We start from the raw sequence: 22,216 nt of genomic DNA, 5'->3' as shown, positions 1-22,216 counted from the left end.
CCATGGGTTGTTTGATGCATGATTTTATGATCATTCAAGAAGCTCGACTTCCTATGATCATATCTCCTAAAATACCATGACCCAAGATTTGAAAGTTGAAATAAATGACTAATGGGATTTCCTGTCACTATGCTCCAATTTTTAGCTTCTAAAACCTCCCAAAAGAAAATTTATAGCATAAATGCCAACATGGCCTATTTAAATATGCATTTAGGAAGCCCAACTTCCTTTGATGATATTTCCTAAATTTTCGTGACCCAAGATAAGAAAACTAGACTAGAGGATCAACATGATATCCCCTCACTATGGTCCAAGTTTCAGCTTCTGGAACCTCCTAGAAGAAAAATTATAGCAAAAAAGTGAGAAATTGTAATCAGAGAGCCGCGCATGTCCACATGCAAATATTAAATTACACATAAAAATCAAGACATATTTCTTATACCCTCAAGGTAGAATTTCAATATAATCCACAAAACGATCAAGGCATTTTTTTTTTCTAAGCTTAGGTAAGACCTTCTCATTTTCGAGTTTTTACATGTCTGTTATTCACCCCATTTCCGGGGAGGGTAGCACAAGAATCGAACCCAAGATCTCTGGTTCGGTGAGACTTCATTTCCATGGCCATTGCCACTTGAGCTACCCCATGCGGACAACGATTAAGGCATTTTTCCTATTGATTCCATGCAACAATTTCCTACAACCATGCAAAATTATCACAAAGCTATACATTAATTTCAATAAATAACTAATCATCATATTCATAGCTCACAATTAATAACACTTATTGAGATCTAATAATGGTTGAAATTAAAGGCGGGACTTCAATTTTCCACCCAACCATTTAATAACTGCAACCTATATTTCTTGCAGTAGTCATCCCCGAGCCAGATCCATGATCCAAGGAGATTTTTCAAGAAAACTCAGTTGGAAATCATGCTCAAAAGTTGGATCCTTGTGAGAAAATCCAATTGTGTCCTTGAACATGTTTCATTCAACCCAAAATCCAACCACCTCTTGTTGTTTGAATGCCCTTTTATCCTCTTTCTTGTGTGTCTCTTCATATTCCTCATGGAACATTCTTCAAGATATTTCTTGCTATCTACACATTTGATTGAGCATTGGTGCTAGCTAACACCACTCGTGATCTTCTTCCTTCCCCCCTTAGATCGTGGATCTGTGGTCCTACTCTCTAGGCCATTTAAATAAATTTATAATCATTTAATATCACAATACAATTACATTACAAAAATCAGGGGGAGTATACAAGGGGTGTTACAAATGCGATATTGTTCAAAGATTTTCAGTTGATCAACATTTGCTAATTCCCCTGTTTCTTGGGTACTATGATGATAGATGACCCACAAGGTAAATTTCTTGGTCAAATTACTCCCCACTTTAGTAATTGCTGCAATTATTGCTTCACTTTGTTTGCTTCCAGAATAGACTATCTATACAACCCAATATTTGGTAATAGGGAGTTAACTAATAGATTTATCTCATGCTCCACTTCCATCTTAGGTGGAAAAACCTTAGGCTACTCGAACTCTCCTAGGTATGCCTACAATAACTCCTCGAATTGTTTTATATATTGTTTCCATATCCCTCTAGGGATGCATTCAGTTTGACCAATTCCTTCCCTCACTAAATCTCTACTAAGAAAATAAATACATACTTCTTACCAGAATTGATCAACTTTTAACTTGGTGAGCACTTACTAGAGAGATATTTGACTTTGTTTTCTCTACATTGATGATGCAAGATGTCCTGTACTTGATTAGGCAATATTGCTTTGCTCTCTACATGAAGATCATGTTCCTTACATACATATGGGGGTTCACAAAAACTACACCACATGCATCAAGGGGTATTGCATCTAACTCCACTTCATCAATAACATATGCACTTATAAAAAACTTCATATTAAACTATTTAGTGAATCCAATCTATGTATCTTTGTTCATCCATCCCAAAGGACATGGGTTTGATGATTGTGAACATCCAACCCAAGCTTGTGGGCCAAATCATTTGCTATGATATTAGCCTATAAACTGGAATAAAATAGAGCATCTACATTGGTATTTTCTCCTATATATTTATATCAAAGAGTTTTTTCATATCCTTCTCTTCTTTGTGATGATGGTTACTCAAATTCACCTCATTATACACTAAAGTGTATACAATCTTCTCATCGGTAGCCAAGCTATTTTTCTACCTAATTACTTGAATCCTTGCCTAGTAAGTTATTCCTCTTGGAATTCTTCGTACATTTCTTTGGATTAAACTCTAGATGTAGCTTCAACACTTATCTTCAGTGTGACCATCAAGAAGTTCATCACAATAGATCTTAATATTCTAAAATTTTAGAGTATCTAATTTAATTATGTTATGAACTATGCACCTTAAAAGTGATTAGAAGCCAATAATTACATTCCATTTCAAGGGGGAAGCCTCCTTTTGCAATGAATACAATGTATAAGACAATATTTGATGATCCTAATACTATGTATCCTTAGTATATAATTAGGATACAAATGACACAATTATAATGAAATGATACAATGAAAGGTTCCAACCAACATAACACTATAAATGTAACAAATTAATATCTAGATATTAATAAGGGGTTTTAAAGTTAACATGGGGCTTATTTTAGGCTTAGCATGCCCCTCCTGTTCAAACATGTGTTGTTCTCAATACTTGACAGATTACAAGTGTTTATGCATGAACAACTCATCTCCCCATGTTGCCTCTTCCACTATTAGGTTCTTCCATTTGATGAGATACTCATTAATTGCTCAATTTCTTAGCAATTTAATTATTGTTTCCATGATTGGTTCTGGTTCTAATATGAATTTTCCTTCTTAAAATAGTTTGGACATGGATACTGTCATTAATTACCTTCTTCAAGCAAGAAATATGGAAAATTGGATGTATATGTCAAGATGGAGTCAACTCTAATTTGTAGGCCATACTTTTAATACCCTACAACACCTAATAGGGGCCATAAAACCTCAATGCTAATTTATTATCCTTCTTTTGTTGCTCAAGGGACATTTGTTTATATGAATTTAGACTCACAAATATCCAATCCCCTACTTTGAATTCTCCTTCATTGTAATGTTGATTTTCTTGTTGTTTCATCCTATTCTATGATATAAATAGGCTTTCCTTCAATCGTTTGAGAACCTCTTCTTGTTGCCCTATGTGGTCCTCGATTGTTGGAGTTTTTATAGTCCCTTTAAAGGGTAATGTGTTGGATGGAGGACAATATCCATAAAGTTCCATAAATGGGGGAATTTTTGATGAATTAGGGAAGGATATGTTGTACCACCATTCCACTGATGGAAATCGCTTGACCCATTGTGCTTATTTATCGAATACAAAACAATGTAGATATATTTCTAAACATTTATTCACAATTTTTGAATTGAGGCTTTTGTGATTAGAATTAATTTGTGCTTCATCTTTCGAATCCATCACATTGAGATTTTTAGTGCCAATGTTTCGATCTAAATAGTGTAGTTCATCATCTAGACAAAATGATGAAGAGAATATGATAATGTCAGGGAATAAATAGGGGAGGAACCTAGAATTTAGAGGATCAAGTCAAAAAAGTAAAAAAATAGTCATTACAAAAACATAAATAGAAATTAAAAATATAAAATAAAAAGTCAAAAAATAATTGTAAGGAGGAAAATAGGAAGAAGATAATATCAAATTAAAAGCAATAATAATAATTCAAACAATAATAATGTTAAATATTAAATTATTAAGATAAAAAAAGCATATTCAAAAAGAAAAGAAAAACCATAATACTAATAGTTAGTAGGGTAATCTTCAATTATTAATAATAAAGAATATTAGTAATATAGCAACAAGATTTATTAATAATAATTATTAATATGGATGTTTAAATAATTATGGTGATAATAACTAAATAATATTAAATATTAATAATTCAATAAATATGAGATTTTTTTATTTGCTAGAATGTGACCATTTTTTACCATTCGAGCAAATTTGAAGGCTAGGTCGAAGATTTTGATAGGTGACATGAGTGTCCTGGCAGGGGGGAGAGATCCCCTCCTACAAGAATGTGGTCGTAGGAGAAATGAGCAAGCAATACGACATAGCCGTATCTCTAAACGCTGGTGCCGACCCTAATGACAGCTCGTACATCGGGGCGCAGTGGAAAGCGAGGTTACGGGGGCAATGTCTTTCCAAAGCCACCAAGAAGCTGTGTTTTGTGATTCTAGCCAATAAGCTGGAAAATTACAGATAATATATATAAGACCATACCCTTTTTTTAAAATTTTATAGGGGTTTTGACTTCAGAGAGAGACTTGCTGAAATGGATCCAGGTGAAATGGAAACCAAAGGGTCATATAGATTTGAAACTCGATGCCGAGGTTTTCTTCACAGATATCTTTGCAAGTCTGGAAGACAAGAAGCAAATATTTGATAATGGGCCATACTTTTACTATAATGCAGGGTTATTCATGTGATTATGGGAGTAATGCTATAACCCAGACCGAGAGAAGTTCGTGGCAACACTCATTTGGGCGAGGCTCTTTGCTTTACCTGGTGATTTATGGGACCTGAAGATCTTAGCAGCTGTTGGAAATTCCATCTGTCGTTCTGTAAAAGTTACAAATGCCACCCGTCGGGGAGATACACATCCTTTACTCGCATCTACGTATATATGAATATAACAAAGCCATTACTAGAATTTGTAGAGTTGGAGTACCAAGATGAAGTGTGGAAACAACCCTTGGATTATGAGCATATCCCATTCCGCTGCAGACATTTCCATGAATATGGCCATTTGTATAAAGCTTGCCCTCTTAATCAAACCAAGATAGAAGAACCTCAACCTGTAGTAGCCAGAGGACAATCTCAGGTGGATAATGAGGGATTCAAAGAAGTATCCTATAAGAAAAAACTGTCAGTGAAGCAACCCCAGTCTAATGTGATGCAACAGGAGAAGCAGAATATAGATCCCCAAAATCGATTCAGTTTATTACAAGATCAAGGGGAAACTTCGAAGATGGCATAGAAAGGGAAGCCAACAGATCCATAGGCTAGGTTTTTTCCTAAAACAAACCCTACACCCAATCGAAGACGCAAGAGGAAATGGCAGACAAGGAGGGACCAAAAACAAACGAAAGCTAAAACAATATGGAGATCCACAAAGTAAAAGAAGACCTAAGCATGGAAGAACAATTTCTAAAGAGACTACTGAATGAATGGAAAAACTTGGATGAACGATTTATCCCAGAGGACCAAAAGAATCTATACAGGGAGACCTTTCAGCAATACCAGGCCAAAAAAAGTCAGAAACCCCCAAATCCACCAGATTTGATGGGATCCCAAATGGACAGTGTAGCTGACCAAAGTGGACCAGGTAAAGGAGGGAAAAAAGAGGCAGAAAGAACCTACAGGAATCCATACAAATTGTGGAGGCTGGTGAATTCAGGCAGGGTGGTACCACTATCAACGATATTCCACCATCTTAATAAGTCTTATCAATGATTGTGCTCTTTTGGAATATAAGAGGCTTCAACAACAGAGGAAACCAAGGGTACCTAAGAGAATGATTAAAGCAAGAAAAGCTCATTATAGTGTCACTGCAGGAAACCAAATTATATGAGGTGAGGCTTAAGGAGATAACTAGTAAGATGAATCTTATGTATGAAGTGATGGCCTTGGATGCGCAAGGTAGTGTAGGTGGGGTTGTGATTCTTTGGAACCCATCAAAGATAATCTTTGATCAATGGATGAGTATGCCCCGCATCATATCAGGGAGATTCCAACATATAGGAACTAGAGACTGGGTTATCATCTCTACTGTCTATGGCCCTAACATTCCAGGAGAGAAATATGCCTTCCTCCAGATGATCAGAAGGCTTAAGAAAATTTTTCATGAAGAGCTATGGATTGTTGGGGGTGACTTCAATATCATTGTGTCGCTGGAAGAGAAAAAAGGAAGCAAGAGGAGACAAGATCCAGAGATTTTATCACATATCTAAAATTAGTTGACATTCCCACTCATAATGGAATATATATGTGGAACAACAGAAGAGGGGGCCATAACCAAGTTGCAAGCCACTTAGACTGTTTTCTTGTGTCAGAGGGACTCATATCTAGAGATATCTTCTTTGAAGCGACTATCCTCCCCTGCATGGGATCAAACCATTGGCCAATCTGTTTGGAAATGGATCTGAAGCTAGCGCCAACAAACCAGCCATTCCATTTTGAATATTTTTGGCTCCGAAACCCAATTTTTTGAGTAAAGTAGAAAACTGGTGGAAGAACAACGAATCGCATGGTAGGAACTACATGCATACATTTCAGCTTCGGTTAAAAGAGCTCAAGAAACAAATAAAAAAATGGAATAAGTTGGAGTTTGGTCACATTATGAAAGAGAAACTTAATATTCAAAAGAAAATGCAATCCACCCAAGAGAGAATGATCATGGAAGTGTTGGGTTGTGTTATATTCTTTCCATGTAGTTAATAGGGGGTTTGAAGGGCACCCGTAACCCCACTTTATGGGGTCCGCGGCAGCGCCTCGGAAAATTTTGGTTTTGGACCATATGTTAGGTTCGGCGGACCCACCTATGGTTTTGTGCATGATTTTTGCACATGTTTTTTGGACGCGATGGTTTTCGGTCCATGGTATTGGACGCGATGGTTTTCGGTCCATGGTATTGGATGCTTCGGCATGTATAAATATGTATTGTAACATTGAAAGGAACATAATGAAAAATCAAGCTGGTAGTCCTGGTTTTGGGATCCAGGGAAAAATCTCTGTGCATATGTGTTTTATGGGTTATGCTCTCGCATTGTTTATTTTCTTTGTTTAAGAATTCGTATGTAGGTAATTTCTGTACAGGGTTAAAACCTACATTTGGTATCAGAGTTGTTTTGGCTTCAAGGGGACGCCTTTGTTGCTGAGGGGTTTCGCTTGGGCCTGTGGTAGACGCCGTTCAGTGGGAGATCTGCGAGATCGATTCTGGTGGTGAAAGAAGATGGCGAGCAGTGGAAAGATAGAGATTGAGAAGTTCAATGGTCAGAATTTTGAGTTGTGGAAACTCAAGATGGAGGATCTGTTGGTGGATAAAGATCAGTGGATCGCGGTAGATCTAGGTACTAAACCATCGGGAGTGACCGATGAAGAATGGAAGAAGTTGGATCGGAAGGCAAAGAGTACAATACGATTGTGTGTCTCGGATTCAGTATTGCTGAATGTATCAGGGGAAGCTACGACAAAGGCTTTGTGGGTCAAGTTAGGGAATTTGTACCAATCTAAGTCTCTGGTGAATAAACTGTTCCTGCGGAAAAAGCTGTATAACCTGAGGATGACAGATGGAGACTCGGTGACAGAGCATCTGAATGCGTTTAATACTGTGGTAAGTTAGTTATTATCTGTTGATATTAAAATTTCAGATGAAGATTAGTGCATCAGTCTATTGTGTTCTCTACCAGATTCGTGGGATAGTCTGGTTATTGCAATAGGTAGCAATGCAACTGCTTTGCAGTTTGATGAAATAGTCTTAGCCTTGCTGACGGAGGAGATGAGACGCAAAAATATGGACAACCAGAATGGTGATGCCTTGTCTGTACGAGGACGGTCCCAGAACAGAAACAAAAATAAGTCATCGAGTGGGAGATCTAAATCTAGAGGGAGATCTAAATCTCGAGGAAAACCTACAAAGGTGGTGTGTTGGAAATGCGGAAAGGAAGGGCACTTCAGAAGGGATTGTAAATCTAAAGCTCCTGATAAAGGAAAGGGATCTGATGATGCTCCTTCTGCAGAGGCGAAAACCACCTCAGATGAAGGTGGGGATGTGTACCTGGCTTCTTCAAGTACACATGTAGATCATGAGGCATGGTTGATTGACTCAGGTGCATCCTTTCACTTCACTCCCCATAGAGAGTGGTTCTGCGAGTATGAGAAATACGATGGTGGTGATGTCTTCTTAGGAGATGATAGGAAGGCTAGAATAATTGGTCGGGGAAAAGTAAAGTTGAAGTTGCAAGGTGGAAGGGTTAGAACACTTCCGGGTGTTCTACATATTCCTGCATTGGCTAGAAATCTGATTTCTGTAAGCAAGTTGGATGATGCAGGTGTAAAGACGGTGTTCGAGAAAGATACCTGCAAGATGGTTCGAGGTGCACTGATATTAATGCGGGGAGTTCGGATTGGAACTCTGTACAAGCTGCAAGGTAGCACTGTTGTTGATGGGTGCAATAGTTCTATGGTTCCTGAAAATAGAGTAGAGAATCTAGTGGTCTCTGGAGAGAAGACCATGTTGTGGCATCAAAGGCTTGGACATATTGGAGAGAAGGGCATTCGAATACTTCATGGTAAAGGTATGGTAGAAGGTATGAATAATAGCTCTCTGGATCTTGATTTCTGTGAAAATTGTGTATATGGGAAGCAGAATCGGGTGAGTTTCCCCTCTGGTGGTAAGAGGATGAAACAGATATTAGAGCTTGTGCACAGTGATGTGTTTGGACCTGTGAAGGTTCCATCACTGGGTAAGTCTGTGTACTATGTATCATTCATAGATGACTTCTCAAGGAATACATGGATATATTTTCTTAAGAAGAAATCTGAAGTCTTTGACAGGTTTAAAGAATTTAAGGCTCTGGTGGAAAATCAGACAGAGAAGAAGATAAAGGTGCTGAGAACATATAATGGTGGAGAATTTTGCAGCAAGGAATTTGAAGAATTTTGTAAGAAGTGTGGTATAGCACGGTAGAAGACTACTCCATATACACCTCAGAAAAATGGAGTCGCAGAAAGAATGAACAAGACGTTGATGGAAAGGGCAAGAAGCATGCTCAGTGGTGCCGGGTTAGGACAGGAATTCTGGGTAGAGGCGGTGGATACTGCATGTTACCTGATCAACAGATCACCTTCATCAGCGTTGGAGGATAAGACTCCACAAGAAGTATGGACTGGTAAGAAACCCTCTCTTTCACATCTAAGGGTATTTGGATGTGATGCATATGTACATGTTCCAAAGGAGAAACGAACCAAGTTGGATAGTAAATCTGAAAAGTGCATCTTTATTGGGTATAAGGATGGTTTAAAGGGTTATAAGCTTTGGAACCCAGTCACACGGAAGGTTGTGTACAGCCGAGATGTGTTTTTCAGAGAGGTAAAAGATGTTATTCAACATGAAGTCCAACCAAAGGAACCTGAGAAGATAGAGTTTGAGCCAAAGGAGGAAGAATCAGACTCTGCAGCAGAGGAGGAATCAGAAGATGAAGAGCCACAAACTCTGGCTGTGAGAAGATTAGTTCGAGAAAGAAGGCAGCCAGAAAGGTATAGTCCATCTGCTTTCAGTTCAAATTTTGCTTTGTCTGTTACTGATAATGATCCCAGAACTGTGAAGGAAGCAGTGGATTCAGAGGATGGAAAACTCTGGAAAGAGGCCATGGTCGATGAAATGGCATCTTTGCACAAAAATGAGGCTTGGGATCTGGTGGAGTTGCCGGCTGGAAGGAAACCCATTGGCAGCAAATGGGTGTTCAAGAAGAAGACAAATGCAGAAGGAAAGGTGGAGAAATACAAAGCTCGGTTGGTAGCAAAAGGTTATTCCCAGGTGCCGAGAATTGATTTTGGTGATATTTTTTCTCCTGTTGCCAAGGTAACTTCTATTAGATTACTTTTATTTGTTGCTGCTGCTTTTGATTTTGAGGTAGAACAGATGGATGTGAAGACAACATTTCTTCACGGGGATTTGGAAGAGGAAATCTACATGAAGCAACCTGAAGGCTTTGCGGTGAAGGGTAAGAAAGAACTGGTATGCAAGTTAAAGAAGTCTCTGTATGGGTTAAAACAGTCACCAAGGATGTGGTATCAGAAATTTGATACATTTATATGGGGACTTGGCTTCACCAGAAGCAAAGCAGATCATTGTGTGTATTTTAAATTAATTGGTGACCGTATTATTTATCTGGTCTTGTATGTGGATGATATGTTGCTGGTTGGAAATGACAAAGAAATTATCCAGGATTTGAAGACCCAATTGTCCTCCAAATTCGACATGAAAGATCTTGGTGCTGCAAACTATATTTTGGGCATGGAAATTAAAAGAGATTGGTCAAAGAGGAAGCTCTGGTTAAACCAGAGGAAGTATGTCGAGACAATACTCCAGAGGTTTAATATGCAGGATAGTAAACTGGTGAAGGTTCCTATTCCTGTAGGTGTGAGTTTATCTGCTGAACAGTGTCCCAAGACACAAGAAGAGGAAGAGGACATGTCCTGTGTTCCATATGCAAGTGAAGTGGGTAGCCTGATGTATGCAATGGTCTGTACTAGACCAGACATTGCACGTGCAGTGGGAGTATTGAGCAGGTTTATGTCAAAACCTGGGAAGGAGCACTGGACAGCAGTGAAGCGGGTTTTCAGGTATTTGCGTGGCACTAGTGATTATGGTTTGTGCTACCAAGGAAGACCAGGATTGGACAGAGTGTTGGATATTCATGGCTTTGTTGATGCAGACTGGGCTGGAGATTTGGATCAGAGAAGATCTACAAGTGGGTATGTGTTTAACCTATTTGGAGGTGCAGTCAGTTGGATGAGTAAGAAACAATCTGTAGTGGCACTATCAACTACAGAGGCAGAATGCATGGCAGCCACTCATGCAAGCAAGGAAGCAGTTTGGTTGCAGAGATTGTGTTCAAGTATGGGGTTAGTACAGGGAGCTATAAGAATAGACTGTGACAGCCAAAGTGCAATTTTCTTGGCAAAGAACCCTGCTTATCATTCAAAGACAAAGCACATTGATGTTCAGTATCACTTTGTGAGGGATATGCTAGAAGACAGAAAGGTGTTACTGGTAAAGGTGGAAACTTTGAAGAATACTGCAGATGCATTGACAAAATCTGTGAGCTCTGAGAAGTTCTCTTGGTGTAGAGAAGCAATGGGAATCTCAGGGCTGAAAAAAATGACTAAGCTCTCCTGTGGCCCCCTGTGGAAAGAAAACAACAAGTGGGAGATTGTTGGGTTGTGTTATATTCTTTCCACGTAGTTAATAGGGGGTTTGAAGGGCACCCGTAACCCCACTTTATGGGGTCCAGGGCAGCGCCCCGGAAAATTTTGGTTTTGGACCATATGTTAGGTTCGGCGGACCCACCTATGGTTTTGTGCATGATTTTCGCACATGTTTTTTGGATGCGATGGTTTTCGGTCCATGGTATTGGACGCGATGGTTTTCGGTCCATGGTATTGGATGCTTCGGCATGTATAAATATGTATTGTAACATTGAAAGGACCATAATGAAAAATCAAGTTGGTAGTCCCGGTTTTGGGATCCAGGGAAAAATCTCTGTGCATATGTGTTTTATGGGTTATGCTCTCGCATTGTTTATTTTCTTTGTTTAAGAATTCGTATGCAGATAATTTCTGTGCAGGGTTAAAACCTACAAGAAGGTCGATCTGACACTTTGGCAATCGAAGAAGGAAGGGTTCTCATGTAGCTTGAGGAAAGGACGAAACAAGAGGAAATCCTCTGGAAACAAAAATCCTGGGTCCAATGGCTACAAGAAGGGGAAAACAATAGTAGGTTCTTTCATAACGCAATGATTCAACGTCACCAGCACAACCAAATCTTCTCTCTAAAGGATCCCATCGGCAATAGATTGGTCAATCATGAAGAGATGGAAACCCTCTTGGTAAATCATTTCTAGAAACTTCTCTCGGAGGTAGACCAAGATAGAACAAAGGTTATTTAGAGAATCATTGGGCATATCCCATATTTGGTGAGAAGAGAACAGAACATGGCCTTGATGCGCAAGGTTACTATGGAGGAAGTGGAATAAGTTGTTAAGGATCTAGCCAGGAACAAAGCACCTATCCTAGATGGATTCATGACATAATTCTTTCAGGCGACTTGGCACTTCATGGGGCAGGACATTCTTAAGGTCGTAGAGGAGTCCCGAAGATCTCAAAAGGTAAATCAATCCCTCAACTCGTCCTTTATTGCTTTAATTCCAAAAATGGCACATTCTGAAGACCCCCAAGGCTTCAAGCCTATTTCCCTATGTAATTTCATCTATAAAATTATTTATACTGTGATGGTCAAGAGACTTAAACCCCTGCTTCCAAACTTTACCTCTCTTGAGAAAACTGACTTTGTTCAAGGGTGTCAAATCATTGATGGAATCATAACCACTTAGGAAGATATTCACTCCGTTAAGATGATGAAAACGAAAGGAATTATGATAAAGTTGGATCTGTCTAAAGCCTATGATCGTCTCAGTTGGCTGTTTCTTCTTGACATTTTGAAATATTTTGGCTTCGATTCTAGATGGATTGATTGGATCTCATCTATGATCTCCTCATTGGTGATATCTGTTCTCCTTAATGACTCCCCTTCAAGGTCCTTTAATCCCTCCTGGGGGAGTCACTAGGGAGATCTTCTCTCCCCCTTCTTTTTCATCTTGGCAGCGGAGGGGTTAGGGTGTAACATAAAGGAAACTATTCAAACACGAGCTATTAGAGGAATCCGTTTGTGGGGAAATGATCTTACACTCGCTCACGAACAATTTGTTGATGACATCATGTTGTTATTCCAAGTATCTCTTTCTGAAGCCAAGGCCCTAAAAGGTATTATTCAGGACTTCATGCAAGCCTCTGGAACCGTGGTCAACAACAATAAATCTAACATTTTATTCTTTAATACCCCTGCGCCTACCCATGTCTTTCTAGCCAGAACCCTAGGGTTCTACATTGGGTATTTTCCGTCGAAATACAAGTAAATCAATCTCTTAGCTTGTCCTTTATTTCTTTAATTCCAAAAAAGACGCATTCTAAAGACCCCCAAGGCTTCAGGCCTATTTCCCTATGTAATGTCATCTATAAAATTATTTCTACTCTGATGGTAAAGAGAGTTAAACCCTTGCTTCAAAACTTTATCTCTCTTGAGCAAATTGGCTTTGTTCAAGGGCATCAAATCCTTGATGGAATCATAACCACTCAGGAAGCTATTCACTCCCTTAAGCAGATGAAAATGAAAGGAATGATGATAAAATTGGATCTGTCTAAAGCCTATGATCGTCTCATTTGGCCCTTTCTTCTTGACATTTTGAAATCTTTTGGCTTCGACTCTAGATGGATTGATTGGATCTCATCTATGATCTCCTCATCGGTGATATCTATTCTTCTTAATGACTCCATTTCGATGTCCTTTAATCCCTCTTGGGGGATTCGCCAGGGAGATCTTCTCTCCGCTTTCTTGTTCATCCTGGTAGCGGAGGGGTTAGGGCGTTACATAAAGGCAATTATTTAAACACAGGCTATCAAAGGGATCCATCTATGGGGAAATGATCTTCCACTCACTCACCAACAATTTGTTGATGACATCATGTTGTTCTTCCAAGTCTCCCTTCGCGAAGCCAAGGCCCTAAAAGGTATTCTTCAGGACTTCATGCAAGCCTCTGGAATCGTGATCAACAACGATAAATCTAACATTTTCTTCTTTAATACCCCTGCCCCTACCCAGACCTTTCTAGCCAAAACCCTGGGGTTTTCCATTGGGTATTTTCCCTCGAAATACCTCAGAATTCCTTTTGTATTTAACTCCCTTTGAACCTCCTGTTGGAAATACCTTCTTGATTGTGTCCAAGCCAGATTACATCAATGGTCCTTTCGAGCACTAAACATAGCAGGACGCACAATCCTTCTCAAGGATGTTCACCAATCAATGTCGATTTACCAGTTGTTAGGCCTTGCGGCCCCGAAAGCCTCCTGTTCTAATATGGTGTACATTTTCAAAAAGTTTATGTGGTGAGGCTCTTAGGAAGAGAAAAAATGGGCCTTGGTGGGCTGGGACATCATTGCCAAACCAAAGCTCTTGGGAGGTTTGGGGCTCAGAGACCCCTTCATCCTGAATCAGGTAATGTGGGAAAAACTATGGTGGAGATGGACTCAAGGGGGATCTGACCTCTAGAAGACTATATGGATGAGAAAATATCAAATCCCATCTCATGTAGTAGACATCTTAAGGATTCAAAACATCCCAAAAGGGTCATCAATTTGGAAACTTGCAGTGATGAAAAAATACCTTATTTGGTCAGATACCTTTTGGGAAATTAGGGATGGAAGAAGGGCACTCTTTTGGAAAGATTCTTGGTAGAAACGTCCTAAACTATTTAGCTGACAAGATATATCATACATTTTCCTATTTACCAACACCTAGAACTGCATGACCGTTGCACAGTTTTGGAAGATAGACCAACACACATCACGACGTCAGTGGAAGGATATACATGTCTGGTCAGATGCCCCTGAATCAATACAATGGGAAGTGTTCAAAAAGGAGATAGCCTCGAGAAAGATAGCTACCATGGATGGACCAAATATTTTAAGATGGGGGTATACACTCGGGGGATTTTCTCCATCAAGGAAGCCTATAGGTTAGCTACGGAAGAACAAAAGGAACACGAGAACTCGATCTGGAAGAAAACATGGATGGGTATGTTTTGGACAAAATTCACATATTTCTTGTGGGTAGTGTGTCGAAAACATATCTTAACTTGGGATCACCTTTAAAAAAGGGGTGTTCAAAGCCCTGCAAAATGCTATATGTGTGATGTGAATGCAGAAGACATGGAAAACCTCCTTAACTCATGTCCACTAGTGGAGCATATGTGAAGAAACATAGGGAAAAGTTTCGGACATCTCGATCGAGGCGCAACCAACATAAAAATTTCCATTAAAGTATGGAGCCAAGGTATGTTATCTAGCCCAGTTCTTGATAGGGTGTGGAATCTAGCCCTAGTATTTCTTCTGTGGGTGATTTGGAAAGAGAGAAATAAATGAGTGTTTAAAGATAAAATAATCCCTTAGGAGGAGATATGGAAAAGAATCATCCAAAATATAAGGGAAACTATTCTAGCTGAGGGGTGGCACCCTGATGATTGGGAGGTAGCGTTGTAGGAAGCCCATATTCTAGCTACTTTGAACTTATCCCCTCAAATGTTGGCTCTAGAGACATGGAAACCCCTAGCCCCACCTTGTACTTCGTCATCCACATTACGTCCCCCTCATGAGAGCTTCCTCAAGTTGAATTTCGATGGTGCGCCTAAAGGGGACCCAGGGGAAGTAGTGTTCGGTGGGCTGTTTAGAGACTCACAGAGCCACGCTTTCCATATTTACATAGTAGATTATGGATATGCCACAAATAGTGAAGCCGAACTTAACACAATCAAGCATGGTCTTCTCATAGCCCAAAGAGATGGAATTAAAAAAATGCAAATTGAGGGGGACTCCAGAATGGTAATTGAAATTATAAAGAAGTTGAACCATGGAACCTGATGGGATAAGATCGGTAAAATTTAGAGGATGGTTTGTCGTTTCCAAGGGATTAGTGAAATCTTGCCCTACTTTGATTACATCATTCCATCTCATGTCCTTAGATCGAGAAACAAGGCATCTGACTTTTTGGCAAATTAGGGATGCCAACATAAAGGTGAATCTATTGACTCCCAATGGAGGAATATTCAACATTGAGAGGACTTGGAGTTTGTTTAACTCATTCTGGATCATGACTATCATCAGGCCTAGAATCTAGAGGCAGAGGGAAACTTAGTCCCCCCCCCGATTAGGGTGAGAGAAGGCAGGGCAATCCGCTTTGGGATCTGGGCAATGGGAGTAACTTTAGGAGATAAGGCTGGGAGGTGGCTAATCGTGAGTACATGCATGCGAGAATGGTGTGGAGTTAAGACAAAGGACACACGGTGTGTGATTAGAAAGGTCCCATGAGGGAAGCGATACCTTGCCCAATTATTTTGGTGGACATAACCTCAATCGCTGGGCATTTCTCCCTCAAGCAGATTTAGTTGGATTGTTCTATGGTGTTGGTGTTCTGCGCTGGTGAGTTCGTGGTGGAGGTGCTGCTCGTCGAAACTGTCACTGCAACTGAAAAGAATGGAAAGTGATACTGGGTATGTTTTTTCTCTTACCTCCCCTCTGGGCTTGAAGAATGTGTGTCGTAGTTGCGAAAATGTCAGGGTTATGGGATGGCCTGGTCTGGTTCGATATGGTAGTCATTTGTATGGGGTGTCATGGCATGAAGTTATATATATCAAGTACGATGTTTCTATCCCTGTCTTAGTTATGTTTGACATTATTCTCTTCTGCATGGGCATGTTTCTCTCTATTCGGGGGTGTCGGGGTAGGTCAGGTTCCATGTGGCCTGAAAAAGGTAGTAGGTTTTTCAAGCGGTGGGTTTCACTACAAATTTGGTTGGGCAAGGGTCTGTTATGGTTGTTTGTGTCTTATGGCATGGTTTGGTTGAGGCCTTAGTATGATGAGGAACTCCTCAGTGGTGATAATGTTCAAGGTTGTTGTTGCATGCGTAGAGGATGTTTCTATGGCCTTTTGGTTTACTGGGTGTTTCACTGAGTTGATATACAATGGAGCAGCCCACATGAGATGAATTGGACTCTGTTTTGGTGGCATAACTCGGAACCTGACTATCTTGTGATGCTCTCTAATGATTATATAATAGGTCTATGTAATATTAGTGTCTTCTATGATTGCGTGAATATTTCTTGGCTCAGGCTGGTGGTGGGGCTTCTGGACATGTCCAGTTGCACTCAATGTGACAATGTTCTGTATAGGATGGTTTGGGTTACAAAAACGACGGGGAATGGAGGCCATGGAAATGGTAGTAGATACATGAAGAAAAGGGCGAATGCATCACCCAAAGTTAGAACACCGAGAAGGAGCGGTCAACGCACCGATGCTTAGAGACTTTAGGAGGCGATGCAAGCCTACGATTCAGGCATGCCTGCGGATGTCAAACATTTGATTAAAACCTGGGAAAATGATCTTAACCACCGACAACCATGGAAGTTAGGGTGGAGGAATGAAAGGCTCTTATCCAGGACCTCGGCAACACTCGTGGCTATCTCACACAGTACAAGCACATAGTGCACCTTTACTGGATTATGAAGAGCCTCGTGGCCAGAGCCATAATGACCCCCTAGGAGCATGCCAGGGAGCCAGACCCGGGACTGCAAGAAATTGAAAGAGAGATATTGCTGATCCAGGTTCAGATTCAACATTAAAAGAAATGCCTAGGCTGCATTGAGGATAACACTCAGTGCCTCCCTGAGACAGTGTTATGCAACCAACTCACGAAATAGAAGAAACGATAGAGCAATAAATTCAAAATCAACCTCTTCGAGGGGGAAACCTCCTTTGAATTACACAAATGAACAATTCTTCAATGATACAAATGAAAAAACCTCCTTTCTATATATATGATTCTAAGGGGTCATAATATAATCAAAGATGACATAACAATAATAATATAAGGGCACAACAATAATAATAATGGGCTTCTATGGGGCACAATAATAACAATATGGGGACAATAGGAGCACAACAATAATAGTGAGGGCTACAATGACAATAGTAATGGGGTAATCACTAGTATTATAGGGACCTAACAGAGAGAGTTGCCGAGATCGAGTGCACGAGACCCAGTTCTAGTGGAGTCTTATGATTTGTTGATGTTTTTATGTTTAGTGTGGTGGAATTTGGTTAGTTTTTAATAGTTATATATGTCATATACTATAGAATTCTATAGATATATTAGTAGAAACTGTCGGTCAGACTTACATGCATATAGAGCCTTGATGGATAGACATAAAACTTTTATATTTTGGATGCCATATAATGCATTTCGGTGGACAATAGACCTGGTTTCCCATAGGGCAGGTTGAGGCCACTAAATATCTTTTACATGTTTGCAACCTGCTTTTACTATAATGAATGAAGGACTTACCCAACTTACAAAAAAAATAAAATCAATAAATATAAAAAATAATACCAATAATTACTATTGTTATTGTTAATTTTATTACAAAATATTAAAGTCAAAGCATATATATATATATATATATATATTTTTTTTTTTTTCTCGGTAAAGACTAAATCTATTAAAAGAAAGTAAAAATATAGTTACAAGGAGGTCGAAACCTCAAAGGAGAGCAGAAACTAGCCTTCAGCTCATCAAGACTATCCCAAGGTCGGGAGAACCAGTTACATAATGCCCAAAAACCATACATTGAGAACTGAACATATCAGTAAACCACAGAAAGGTGAGATGGTAGCCTTAAGCAAAGCTGTCAAAACTAACCAGAGACCCAGAGGCAAAAACAACTGCTGAACCAAAGACCCATAGCAAAAGACACTACCAGAACCAAAGAAACACAACGAAGTGACCTGGGGAGCAAAAAGAAAAGCTGGGGAGCACGCAGGGCCCAGGAGGCATCAAACGACCGTGTCTTGGCCCGAACCTTCCTCCACAACCAGGCATGCATTAAGTCAAAGCATATATTCATGATATTGATACTAAAAATATTATTAATAAGGAGGGAAACTCTTAATACTGTCCATTTTCATATTTTTTTCATAATCTACATGCATACACCAATTGTAGCTTAGAAAACATAATACTCTTTTACTAGCATAATATCCAGTGCATCATTATCCAAGAGACTCTCCTCAGGTTACTTATCTTCCTCAAAGACTATATCCATTCCCTCTGCCATAAGGAGTTCTTCAACAATTCCATTGATTGGAATTTTCTTGGTATTGCCTTCATGAGGCAACTCTCTATCTTCAATACTCGCATTCACAAAAATTTCATTAGTTTCAAAATCATGAGATTCTTAGATCTCACTAGCTCCTTCAACCTCATCTTCACAAAGGATAGATCCTTGTTGTCATTCACATATGCAAACATTCATCTTTGCAGCGTTGAGCTCTTCATTCTTCAATTGAGCATTCAACCTATGCTCCAACTTCACTTGTGATTTGTGCCATTTCACTTTCCTCTGCATACTCCATCCACACCTTTGGTCTTCCTCACTTTTCTATAACAACTCTATTAGTACATCCAATTTTACTTTCATCTCAGTGAGTTCCCTATCAAACTCCTCATCACTTATCCCTCTGTGGCTTCCTATTGAACCTTCTATATGGTTGTCGATAGTCATTTTATTCCTCTTTGTGAGCTTCCTCTTTCTCACTATGAGCTACAATCCAACTTATGTAACAAGCCTTCTCCATTGAATTGTTAACCAATACGTCACCAAGCTCCTCCTTGGCTCAACATTTTTGTTATATATTTGGTTCTCCCCCTTAGAACTTCTCTCTAAGCATTCCTTGATCGCTAATTGCTATACTTAGCTCACCTCTTTGAGAAATTCAATTGTTCTTTGTTAAAACTCTCCTAACTATCTTCAATGTGTTGAGAAATCAAAGGGCTTGAAATGATAATGATTTCTCTATATTAGATAATTGCTTGTGAAAGTATTTTTAAATTTTCCTTGTTCAAACAAGAATTAGCATATATGCATATGTGTTAACTTCATCAGCCAGCTATCATGCATAATAAGCAAAAGAAAAATAACACAAGATATAGGAAGCAACCAGGGAAAAACCTCTCTAACCAATGAGAGGAAAACCCACGGTAATTATTCTTATAGAAAATTCACTTGACAAAATTTCCGAGACCCATACAAAGACCCTTTGACCAATGTGACTTCAAGATCAAGGCTTGAACCTTCTATCACTGTTGTCCCTTAACTTGCTGCACCATAGATCAGATCTACAACTTGTATATGGTAGGATCAACTTCCTTCTCATTTTGTCCTTCCTCCTATCTCCACTTGCATAGATCACTTATCAAGCTATTATCTACAAGACTTCCCTTTAGGCAAGATAATGTGATTCCTTGAATTGAACTATTCAGCTAACCTAACTGCAGTCCTGAAGCTGTCACTGGATTTTGCACTTGAGGGTGAGCTACAAGTACTTGTAGCCTTCTCCTTCCTTCATTATATTTGGATCTCCTCTTTGATGCATAACCAAGCTCTTTTATCCTTAAATCAAGCCCTTCTCATGAAGAATACCGAGGACTGAAATGGAGCCCTAATGATGACCCACACCTTTGCACGTGTGGGAGGTTTAGGGCTCTTCTAGCCCTCCTAAACCTTTTCTCCACTGGTCACCTTTCTTTGAATAAATCTTCCCTTCAAATAGACCCAAGAACGAATAATTTCCTTAACAAGGAGGGCAAATAGAATGATGCCCTAGCTTCACAAGTGTGAATGAATTCCTTGCGGCTATGGATGACAAAATTTACTTCCTTCTTGATGACCTGCGACTCCTTGATCTTCACCCTTAATTCGCAGCCTTAGATTGTCTTCTTCGCATAAGAAAGAGACCGAATTGATGTGGTGAGTGTGTGTCCTAATGAGAGAGGAGAGACCCTTATTTATAGCCTTATTAATGCTTCTCATTAGGCCGACATGTCTTGAGTTTAGGCCAAATTACAAAATGATTTAGCCGACATGAATATAATACATTTTTCCTGAAATTACAATGTTATTTTGACCTTCGATTGGAGGAGATTTAGACTAGCCATTTGACCTTGGACTTGGAGGTGACATGCCACATGGTTCTGCCATTTATCTTGGAGACACAAGCTATATATTTTACAAGTGTAATTATTTACATCAATGACACAAACCTATCACCTAGCCTAGAGATCAATGGGAGCTACTACAAATACGTTTTGAGCATGAAACCCATGACCCAATTCACAAAATATTTTTCTAGATACAATTTACATCATTGAAATTGGAATGTGTCATTACGAAGACTGATCCTAGTTACACTTTCTCCAACACTCCCTCTTAACTAGGGAGGTATTCATGCATACATGGTACTTGGACAATTTTTCAAGTTCACAGAAGAATTCTCATAAGAATATCGGATTTGCAATCCATTTGTTATAGCATCATTTCAACCAACATTGTTTTTCATATAGTAAGGCCTTGACTAACAACCCTATCTCTAATTTAGATCAAAGAACAATGTTGGTGAGACCAATGAATGATAGACACACATCATCATTGTCTCTCTTAGGGTTATACCCACCCGGGTGTTCTCTGAGTATGCCCTACTAAGACTATTCTCATCTTGGGTTCCTAGCCCTCAAGAATATCGGTCCTCTTGCCCACTCTTATCTTGGATGCCCTACCACATCCTCAAAGAGTTTCAGATTCTAGATGGTTACATAATCCTCCATTCTTTCTTCCAAACTAAAGACAAGAATGTCGTGTCTAACTCTCCCTCTTAACCAGGGATGATTTCCAAGTTTCTCTTTACTCAGAAACTTACTTATATTCCTTTACTCATAGGAACCTTTCAGAGCTCCCTCTAAAACATGGAATCTATCATCAGTACTTTATAGGGTCTTCTAGTTGATTGAGGATCTAACACCTCAATGTCATTAATTTCTTCATATGTAGGGTTCAACCATCCATCACTTTCCTTCATTATGCCATTCCTTCTTTCCTGGAAAGTATCCTCCTTGGATTTGCATCTGGGGATTTCATCATAGGGCCATCTATCTCCACCTTTCTTTCAATGGTGATTTCTCTAGATCACAAGGTACATAGTTGTGACATCCTTCACAACTCTTCTTACCATGGCCCTGCAAACATACCCAGAATTATCCAAAAAGTCATAAACCAAAAATAAATCACATATTACCTTTTTAGTGATGGCCTTCTCCAATGACATATTCTTGTAGGTATCAACACCCTGCATACATTTTGACACATCTCCCATAGATATCTATAGTCAAGGGTCTTCATCTTTTCAGACTTCTATCAGAGTCTCAATATCTTTTCGGGAGATTTACTTAAAAAATATTCTTGATTCTCTGGATGTTGACTGCCTTCATCACGGTTGCATACTTCATGATCTCTACCATATTCACACCTTTTATTCCCAGGAGGTTCCAATCAAAGTTCCTTAATTGAAGTCAACTACCTCATATTCCATATGAGGACATATTATGTTTATTTCATCTGGTGTGACTTAAGCCTTTCTGTATCCTTTTCGAGGAGGAGATCCTTTTTCTCTTGATCATGCTTGATCCATGTTACCTGCAACCATATGATATGACATTATAATATTAAACACAAGTATACATGCCTAATTCGTCTTGAATCATACCGTGATTCTTGCAATAGACTTCTTGAGGGATCTTTGACCTGCAATAGAGTTAACTTGATCCTTACAGGTTCTCTGGGTACCATCGTTCTGACTTAAATGAACCCGGATTCTTCATAGAGGACTTTTGCCTGTAAAAACTATTCAAAGATTTGGA

Source organism: Pinus tabuliformis, chromosome 3_1, assembly GCF_031772625.1.
Source record: "Pinus tabuliformis cultivar Carrire ecotype Pingquan chromosome 3_1, CPIR1, whole genome shotgun sequence".
In the NCBI taxonomy this organism is placed as follows: domain Eukaryota; kingdom Viridiplantae; phylum Streptophyta; class Pinopsida; order Pinales; family Pinaceae; genus Pinus; species Pinus tabuliformis.
The sequence above is the reverse complement of the archived record's forward strand: the minus strand, read 5'-3'. Positions refer to the sequence as shown.